Genomic DNA, 10853 nt, shown 5'->3' with positions numbered 1-10853 from the left:
GTTTCCAAAGCAGAACTTTAAAAGTAATCCAGTTGCCAAAGTGGAAAGAAAAGTGCTATATTTTCCCCAGCAGTCTTTTACTCTGGCACAGAAATGTGTCCATTATTGTTTTGAGGAAAGGCAGCACATACAGCACAGCACACTTCCTAACAAAATTAAGGTATTCCCCTAATTCAATCTTTAAAAGTTCCAGCTTTTTCTAGAACCTGTACTGACATTTAGAGAAAGAGTAAAAATCCTTACTTTTTGTGGCCCACCATCATCAGGTCAGGAAAGACAAAGGTTTTTGTGGGTAAGGTCGTAAGAGCTGAAGTACAGTTGAAGTAGCTGAGTTCATTAGTAGCTGAGCTGGCTACTTGTGCCTACACTGTTATAAGCATACATAAATAGATCTTGGGTGGTAATTCTCATAGATTGGCTGTGGAAAGTCAGGAGGCTCGGCTGCTTCTCTTCTGGCACGTGAATTTGAGAACTTCGAGGTTTTAGTCTGCAACAGGAAGAAAAAACATTTACCATTGTATTACACTGTAGAATTTTGTGGGATCGTCATTCCTATAGATCCCAAACAAAAGCAAGAAAGAAACCTGGTAGGTAACATTACTGTTGCAAAAGAAATGTGATTTCTCTGAGCTCTCTGAGCAAAAGGGTAGAGCACAGAGGGTGAAACATGAACTGGCAGACAGATGCAAGAAAAGCCTTCACAGAGCCTCAGTAACTTTCAAAGAGCCTTTGAATTTTATTTTGTTAATATGATTGAAAGCAAATTTTGAAATGTTGGTACCTACAGCAAAATAGATGAAAATGAACAATGCTAGCTTCTCTGAAAATAAAACACCGAAACAAAAACAAAACAGGCGGACCACAAACAATCCATTTAGGCACCTAAAATCATTGGAAGCCGTTGATCTCTGCAACTCCCCCTCTCATCAATGAAATTGTCCCGAATGCCACACAAGAGCATGTCAGGAAATTAATCATTCTAACTTCACAGCACTCTGACTTGTCTGCAACAAACAAGGCACACGACCATTAATTAAATCATGAGCAGAAAACAAAATAGGAAATAATTGGTCTTTCCATGTGCATTAAGTGAAGCAGAAGCCCTGAGGAAAAGCAGCACATTTTCGTTTTGTTAAATATATATCACAACACACTGGAATTAGAGAGTAAGTAAAAGTTGTGGTGGCAGATTTATCACTGCTGTTTCCTGGCTTCCAAGTATATGAACTGCCACATAAAAAATAAAAGTTGCATAGCTGTGTTTGTCTCCAATACAGTGAAACAAAATGGGCCTTTTTCCCTCATTGTAAAAGGCATCTCTTGGTTTCATCCAATCTTTAATCAGGCAGGCTTCTGCCATGAGGAATACACATTCTTAAATAAACATCTGAGTAAAGACTACTCTGTGAAACAGAAATATGAAAATACTGAGGTTTTGCAGAGTCAAAATTCAGCATTGTAAAAGTAACTTTTGGACAGGAAATGAACTACACCACTCTCTATCCACTGCTCAAACCGTTGTTCAGATACTCTGATTATGCATGAAGATAGGGCCATCCAAACAACAGACACTCTCACAGATGATATGTTCCCCCTTCCCCCCTCCAAGTGCTCAAGGAGGTAAATGGGAGGTTTGTCAGAGTAGACATATTGCAAAAGAAATTACAAGTTTCAGTGAAAAACATACTAAGACGTGCAAAGCACACATGCACAAAGCCCACTTACTGTAAAGTGTTCTGCCTGGCCACGTGCCTGTTTACATAACCTGCAAGCTGAAAGCAGGATGTCAGGAAGTTAAAATGGTTGGTGGTACAGGGTACACAGCTGTTAGATCTGGGGTTCATCCTCTAGCTGCCCCCAGCTCTTGAAAGGCTTTCTTCAAAAATAAGGTAACCCTCATATGTTCTTTTTTTTCTTACATCCTGCTCTTTAACACACTCTTGTTTTATTTTTCCCTTCATTGAAAGTTTTGGTCATGCTGGGTGTGTCCTGGTTTCTACTGGGATAGAGTTCATTTTCTTCTTCGTAGCTGTATTTTGCATTTAGTATGAGAAATGAACGAAATCAGCTATCTAATATGCCCAGTGCATTATTATCTGAAAGATATCAAAGTGTGTACATTTGGCCTTTTCTTACACTTGCTCAAGGGAAAACTTACCACTGCTCATAGAAACAGAGATTATTTGTGTTTAGTCATTAGTTAATGAACTGCTGTTCTTAAGTATAGGAGTTTGTACCTGTAAATGCAGAACAAACAAAAATAATTCTAAAACTCAAAGCCTGCCCTATTCTCAGAAAGAACCCTTTTCATGCTGAATGAATCTCTGACATTCTGTAATGCATTAATACCACAATACCTATGGCCCTTCCAAAACAACAGACTTAGTTTAAATTGCACCCCCCTTTATTTATTAGTTACTTCTCTGAAAAGGACAGCACATATATGAAGATTTCCTCAGCCCTTGCTTCCCCCCTCAGTCTCAGCAATAAAGTGCATTTCCTTGTACCTGCACATAGTCAGCAATGGGATTTAATGTATTTCAGGTTCAGCAAAGGGACTCACCTCTGCACCTGAAAATCAAGCATGAATATCACACCAATGACACCTGCACCGACACCTGCAGCTGCTCCTATCACGATGTAGAGGTGCCCTGGGAAGTCAAGGGAAGTGTCTGAGCAATGAGAAAAGAGAGCAAGTTACAGAGCGGATGTCAGTATCCATGAATTTGTGGTGTTACTGCCTACCTTAACTGGAGGAAAAAGCTAATCCTCTGCTTCCAAACAAAGCAGAGAGAAAGAGATGAGATGTCTGGATGCCAACCAGCAATAAGAAGCTGCCTCACACCCGCAGCCCTTTGTGTGCACACACACATTGTCATTTTCAACTCACTGCCTTTACAGTCTCATTTTCTTCAAGTATGACTATGCCTGAACACTGAGCAAACATCCCTGCAAAATGCTGTTATTAATGACTGTTTTATGCTGATTTTTGTTCCTCATGCCTCTACTAGTAGAGATACTTTGGTGAAATGAGCACTTACTTAGCTCTTCTTACAAATCCTACTGCAACAGACTCCCAGCAGGTCCAGAACAGCCAGAGGGAAGCTGAATTTACTACCTTTACTACCTTTGGAACCCTTGCAAGTCACAAGCAGTGATTGTCCAAGGAAATTCTCTCCAGGCCATCACTACTGTGGAAAAGCTGGACAAAACATTGTTGGGAAGCTGCTTTTTGATTCTTTCTTCTTTCTCACGATCCTACTCTGATTTGAGAGGCAAAAATTAATTTCTCTCAAGTCTCTTTTGCCTGTGACAGTAATTGGTGAATGATGTCTCCCTGTCTTCCCCTTGACCCACGAGCTGTCTATTGTATTTTCCTCCATGTCTTGCTGAAGAGGGGGGAGCAATAGAGCAGCTTGGAGGGCACCTGGCAGCCAGCCAAGGTGAACCCACTGAAAGCAAAATAAAGAATTCTTGTAAAACAGAACCGGAATTGAAAGAAAAACATGCTGCAAACTTCTCCCTACAGTGCTACAAAACATTTGGTTTCAAAATTAATAATTTATCTCTCAACGTGCACTAGAACTTCACCTTTTAACCATGCTAACCTAGTTCCAGGGCCCTGGCATTTAGTGGGAACAGCTTCAGAGAACAGCAGAGAGGAGCCCAAGGCATGGGGAAAAGCAATCACAAAATAACATTATTTACCTCTCAGGTCCATGACCAGAGTCTGGTTCATGGCTGGGTGGGTGACCAGGCAGGTGACAGAGGGAAATGAGCTGTTGGCCCAGCCAAAGTAGCTCACTCTGGTCACTGTCCCATTGAGGTGATGGAATTCTTCCTCAGAGCTGTGATTGCTGGCAGGGATCCAGGAGATGTCAGCAGGTGGCTTTCCTGCAGATGCCTGACAGACAGCCCCCCTGCTCTTGTCATGGGTCAAAGTCACCATAGGAGGGACTGCAGAAGAAATTTTTAAAAGCCACAACCATTATTTCTATTCATATTTTATAATTCTATTTCATTTTTAGTATAAATCACCAACTGAGAAGCTGACAACAGGTGGTACTTTTTAGATTGTATGACCAGTTAATGAGATTTAAAAATACTAAATAAAATATTATAATTTGAAATATTAGCACATCTTTAAGGAAAAATAATACATCAAAAGTCCAAGGTGATCATCTCAAAAACGAGCTGACTGCATCTAAAGTACTGCTTCCTCCTGTTTTCCCAAAGGCAACAGCAGATTAGCAGGAGACGGGATGATAGAGACAGGAGGATTAAATAAATATTACAATTTGACTGATGAAAAGGCAGATTGCTGAAGCTTCAGGTACAATATTTCAGAGTTTGAATATGTAGAATAAAAATCTGACAGCAGGGAAATAAAAGCGGAATTGGGCAAAATTTTTCTGCTTGAAGTTCAACAACATATTCTGCATTTGGCAAAACAGGGAAAGGCTCACAGAACAATTATGTCTTTATCAGAAAGGCAAGATTCTGCAGGGAACAACAACACCAAAAAACAAAACCCAAAACAAACTAATAAAAGAACCCAACCAAAATAGAAAAATCAAGTGACCAAAGTTAGCAACAGCAATCACATACTTGAAAATTAATTTCTTATAAATTTTAGTTATATTGAGATGATTTAACTAATATAGCCAAAACACACTGTTCCTGTGGGGGTTTTTTCCAGTTTATGGAAACCTAGATATAGTTTACTTGACTATATGAAAAAGGTGATTTAATGTATTTGTTATGCTTCCTAATATTCTTGTGTTCCTGCCTATGTTTCAAGTAGACTAATTTAATTTTTATTTTAATGATGCTGTCTTACCTATCACAGTCAGAGAAGAGGAAAATGGAAAATTCCCTTCAGTGCTGACAATTTCACAGGTGTAATTTCCCTCATCCCTGAGGTTCACAGGGTAAATATGAAGTGCATGGTCACTGACAGGTGAATATTTCCATGTGATTCTCTCACTGCAGTTCAGCCTGGTTGTCTTATTTTTATCCCTTCTATAGGACAACAGGCAGCAACTGCTGCAACTTCTCTTCCATGTCACCATCACCAAAGACACCTCGGAGATGTTGGGGCAACTCAGCACAGCTTCATGGCCAGCCTCCACACTCACCCTGTTGTGAGCTGCATAAGATGAAAAAAAGACATTAAAAAGATGCTACAGCCATTGTAAAAGCACAGGAAACTCTTGGCTTCATCACACTTAAAAATATACTTCCTGGCTATACTGGCAACTTTGGGGCACATTCAACTTCCAGATCTACCTTGCTAAAGTTTGGAAGTGCAGTAGAGATGTTGCTTTTTTGCTGTGGACAGTGATGCTGACTTGAGCTGCAACTCCTCCGCCTTTATTTCTATCACTTTAATATAGACTTTGAAAAATTGATGGGGCAGGCAAAATTCACTCTTAAGGGAAAGGAAACTACTTTTTAAAAGTTTATTGTGTTCCTGAATTGGGTGCCTTTCTTCAAGTGCCAGTAAAACCTGGGATAGCTGTGGAACACACACCTGTGGCACGGTTAAAACCAACATCACTTGGAGCAGTGGTTTAGTAAGAGACATGTGTGGATCCCTTTTGTTCCAGAAATCATACCTCTCCTGCCTTTGTCCCAGCTGAACAGATGTGTCTTTAGATGACCACTGTTGGATTCCTATCAGATTAATCATTATGTGCCATTCTGCAAGGCACTCGATTATTGTCCCAGCTGTGGTGACATTACTCTTTCCATCCCCACTAAAAAGTAGGCAAAATTTGCTCTGGTGAACTATGAAGTTTCAGTGTCCTGGCCAGGTGGAAATACAGAGTAGCAAACAGTGCTACATGTAGTTTTGGATCTTTCTCACCTTCCACCATGGATTGGCAAGAACAGGAGCACAGCCAGAACTCTCCATTTCTGAGCCATCTTTAGCAGAAGGAATCAGCACTGCAGAAAATGAAGGCAAAGAAAATGGCATGTAGTCACAAATTGTTGTGCTCATCCCTTCAAAGAGAACATGTAGTAAAACCTGTTTCCTTTGAAAGCAGGAGCTCTAAACAATACCATGTCAAGTGTCATTCTTATATTGAAGAAAGTAAGGCAAAAACAGGGTTGAAAATAAAATAAGTTAAAAAATAAATTAAGACATAATTAAAATAAAAAAGTGCTACTGTTTACAAACAGTTATTTAAAAATCCTGTATCTCTGGTACCACTCAGGATCTAGACTTCATCAACTATTTGGCAAAGGTATTCCTAGACTTTGCATGCTTTTAATTTCTTGAAGAGTAACTCCCCTTTTGGAGCAGGACAAAAAGACCAACCCGCCTATTGGAAGTGATCAAAACCATATGAGTTTGTTTCTTGCTTTCATAGGCAGGGTGAACTAAAGAGGCTAGTAACTCCTGCTGTTCTACAACTATGTAAACCTTTTAACAAGCCATGTCTTATAAATGCTGCCATTTCTATCTCTTTAAAAATTTATTCTTTCTATATCAAGCACCCACAGCTAGAGATGATTGGAAAATTGTGCTCTTATCCCATGGGAAATACTGACATGATGTTTTCATTCCCAAGTCAAAACCCAAGACGCAGCAGACAAGCAAACATCTCTGTGCAATGGCTGATCCAGAAATGTCATATTTCTAGTGACAGGACATTCCTTGTGGATTGTTTGCATCACACACTGTTCACTCCCTTATTCAAACACAACCAAGTTTCCCAGCATGTGCTGGGAGGAGAAGGAAAGGCAGCCAGGGTTCACTCTCCACCCAGAGACCTGAACCCTCATCTGGGAACAGCTGCCATGAAAGTAACAGGCTTCAACTATGCAGCATTACAGATTTCATTTTAAATGTGAAACCAACCACGTGAGGATGCCTGAAGCCACAACACTGTGTGGCACAGGAAGAGCAAACGCTGCCACAGTCACAAGACAAATGCAAGAGACGGTGTTTGCCTTAACACAGTGTGGTACCAGTGCATGTTCAAGTCACTGAATCACAGAATGGTTTGGGTTGGAAGGGACTTTAAAGATCTTCCAGTTCGTACCCACTGCCATGGGCACTTCCACCAGACCAGGCTGCTCAGAGCTCCATCCAACCTGACTCTGAACACTTCCAGGGATGGGGCATCCACAACTTTTCTGGGCAACCTATTCCAGCGCCTCGTCATTCTCAATAGAATTGTTTTCCTCAAAGAACTGTTTTGCTCACAACTCTAACACAGAATTTTGATGCATCTGCATGAAAATCTTTCATTACAAATAATTAGAAATACTTACACAACCACGCTACACTGATCTATATTCTGCTACTAATGCCCAACAAGCAATGCAACTCTTACATTAAAAATATCTCAAATTTCATTTTCATTCACATAAAATCTTTGCCATAAAGGAAATAATTTTTTTGCTTCATTTTCATTCAGTGCTGTCAGAAGTTTTGGGGTTTTATTTTCTTTGCAATTTGGATACATTATGCATGCAAAAGTTACTTTCAATGAAAAAAGTTTGAAACTTTAAAAGCTGGATTTTTTTAACGAAAAAATTTAAAAGCAGCAATTTGACCAGATTTATGTACTGAACTTGACCCATTTTGCAAAGAATTTGTCAGTCTCTTTCAAGAGCAAAGTAAAAGAAAAAAACAATAAACCTTCCACAATTTCTATCAGCAAATTCAGTATTCACCGATTTTGATGGGTCCATAAATATTCATAACAGAATATTGTCATATTGGAACTTGTCCCAGAGAAGTATCTTTTTTTTTTTTTTTAATGCCTACAAATCTCATATGGGGTTTATTTGCTCAAAGAACAGGCATTAATGATTAAAAATGGGACCTTACAGAACGAAGAGAGTATATGACTCTGTTTAAATATTCATGTGTGAAATGTGGAATTTAATCTGCAATTCTTAAAATTCACAACCCTTGAACAGTTGTGCTCCTGAGCGAGAAGGAACTCTCAAAACCCAAAAAGGACCAACCAAGCAGAGACAAAGCAAATCCATTTAAAAGTAGCAAACGAATACTTGGTGGCTCACCTTGTGTTATTGCCTTTGATGGAATTAAAACGCATCAACAGCTGCATTAAAATAAATTAAAATTTTTACCCAGCCTTGGTGGCGGTGGCTGGCACCAAGACGGTGCGTCACTCTTCCAGCCGGGGCACGGCACCACTCCCGCTCAGATTCATCCCAAGGAGTGCTGAGGACGGGGAGATTTGCTCAGTTATGAGGCTCAGGAGGAGCCCTCCTTATCCCAGGACCTGCGAGGGGAGCAGCAGCAGCTCCAGCGTGCTCTGGTGTTCCGATTGTCCTTCTGGGGTGAGCAGGGAGACATCAGCACATCCACGGGGATCCAGCTCTGAGGGCTGATTCTGAGGCAGCTCCTGCACACCAGAGAACTGCAGGGATGTGGCTGCAAAGAGGGAACTATCTCAGTTTAGGAGATTCCACCCCAGGTAGTCCCTATGTTCAGCCATAAGGTTCATTAGTCTCTTTTCGTTGCTGCTTCTGAGACCTTGATACGCAGCTGATTTTTCTCATAGACAGACCAAGCCTCCACCCTCCCCGAAAGAGATGAGGTAAAAAACCCCTCTGGTGGTACACTGCCCTGAGGAGGATGTGGCGAGTTAAATTGGGAGAAAGAAACTGCTTTGTGACATGTACAAGTCACAACCTTAGCTGTCTGTTGTTATGCATCACACAGCAGCCACAAGCCTTGAGCTGTGCAAAGCACCAACATAAAATCAGGCAAAGGTTCAACGCTTTAAATATTTACTGACATGATCTGAAAGAGGAAAGGGTTAGGTATCCATCAGTACATCAGTTGTCACCACAAGTTTTAAAGGACTACTAGTATGTCACAGAGCCATTCCTGAGTTTAACTCAGCAAAATACAGTTCTGTTTTGAAGTGAAAGCACATTTTAAAGGTTACAAAAGACCCTGCCTTAGAAGTCTGTTCTCTGTGAGACGTGGGTCTTTGGGCACGGAATGGCTGGAAGGGATGGCAAGAGGAAGCAGCAGCACACATCTGTATCGACTCTCTTGCTTCCTCTAATAAGGATAAGGAGAAGGATGAGGTAACTGCTCTGCAAATCAAGGCCATGTTTTTTAAAATCCAAACCCACACTTTAAGCAGTCAGAACAGCAGCAGCATCTTCTATGCAGTATTTCATGTTTCTGCCTCATCACCAAGACCACACAGCACCCAACTCAAAAGCCTGCAGCTTTTCTGAAGTTAGAGGTGCTGGTTATATTGTATTTTCAACATCCACAGGTCAGCTTCTTCTGCTCCCATTTCTGCCTAGCAGTGGTCCTCTGGGAAATCCTTAACTCCCTCCACTGGAAATGAAGCAACAAAATATAGCAAGACTTGGAATGCCCTGGGTGGAAGACAAGACATATCAGAAGGAGCAGCAGGTAGATATTCCCTAAGCTGAACCTGGAAAGCTCTGGGGGGAGAGGAGAGGCTGTGCTCTTTCTCTGTTCTCAGCCATTTGCAGCTGGCCCCTGACAATGCTGCTGGCTAATGGACCTTTGCTTTGACTTTAGAGCCTCCTGGTACTTTTATTCTTTGAAAGATATCCTGGCCCTGAAAACTGATCCCTGAATTCCTGTACTAGCACAGCAGAAGGCTCTTAACACCGTCAGGGACTGATGGATCAGAACCTCCACAGTGCATTTTCTTCTCAGACTCCCAGTTTGTCTCACAGTTGTTGGCATCTGTTGAAGCCAGAGATGATTTGGAATTTAGTCCATCCAGTTTGTGAGCTGATTTCATTCAGTTCCAAACTACAAAGCTTTCCCTGCAAAATGGGAAATAGAGGGCAGATGGTTTTCTGAGAGAGAGAATTAGCCTAATAGAATGAGCTCTCAAAACAATCACAAAAAAGTTATACAAAACAACTGCAAAATTATAGTGTTAGGTAAATATACCTAAAGGTAAATAGGTTTGAAATTTCCTCCACAGCAAGGCAGAGATTTGTGCTATCTTTTGAATTTATCAAGATACCAATATTTAGAGTAATACCAACATTACAAAGTGTGGATTTTTCCCCAGGGGAAAAAGTCTGTCATACATAGTAGCTGTAATTCCAGAAAGCAGTTGGGCATCTCCCCCATTCTCAGATATATTTACCTTTTTATCACTAGCTCATTTGGAAAATAGCTTAGTCCTGTGAAGTTATTGTACAAACCAAGGCATATTCCTCACATCTGTAGCTGCCTTGCAACCAGCCTCCTCAGAGAGTAATCCAGTGCTGGGAAGTAGGCAGTAGGAGCAAAGGATGAATGAGAACAACACCACCCTGGTAGCTCATTTGCTTCCTTTCAGAAAGTGAGAAGACATTTGCTTTACATTTTCCATTTTATGCAGAAAAAAACCCATTTCTTGTACCTAACACCTTGACTTTCCCAGGTAAACCATCTGTGGCTCTCACCACTGTCGGCAAACAGAAGGGGGAATGCCCTGCTCATAACGAACCCTGTAAAACCTGACACTTCCATGTTAAAATATCCAGGGGAAATTATACCACAATTTGCAGAGATCAAGAAAATGTATTTCTATTTTAACTGCAGCTGATTGCACTGGGCCAGCAGGACCATGCTCAGCAACTTCTGCTCCTGGCCCTAGAGAATCCTTCATCATTGTAGGTCATTAACCTCCAGAGCTTCTCACTCAATCCCAGTACTGCAGCAGACAAATCTATCTACCACGTATGTTCATGGTCTTACCTGCTTTAACTCCTGCCCCTTGTGGGCCTATTGCTTTTTGCTGCTGATTTCCCAGGAAAAAAAGCTGGGAATTAGCAACCCACAAGTGCAATTACTGCTTTCAAGGCTATGGATA

At 41.0% G+C, this 10853-nt stretch overlaps 1 pseudogene; it reads right to left on the bottom strand.

Moving 5' to 3' along the window:
* Positions 1–308: 308 nt before the first annotated feature.
* LOC136373753 (cell surface glycoprotein CD200 receptor 1-B-like) lies at positions 309–8579 on the bottom strand (annotated as a pseudogene).
* Positions 8580–10853: the final 2274 nt, after the last annotated feature.

The sequence above is a fragment of the Sylvia atricapilla genome, chromosome 2 (assembly GCF_009819655.1).
Source record: "Sylvia atricapilla isolate bSylAtr1 chromosome 2, bSylAtr1.pri, whole genome shotgun sequence".
NCBI lineage: Eukaryota > Metazoa > Chordata > Aves > Passeriformes > Sylviidae > Sylvia > Sylvia atricapilla.
The sequence above is the reverse complement of the archived record's forward strand: the minus strand, read 5'-3'. Positions and strand labels throughout refer to the sequence as shown.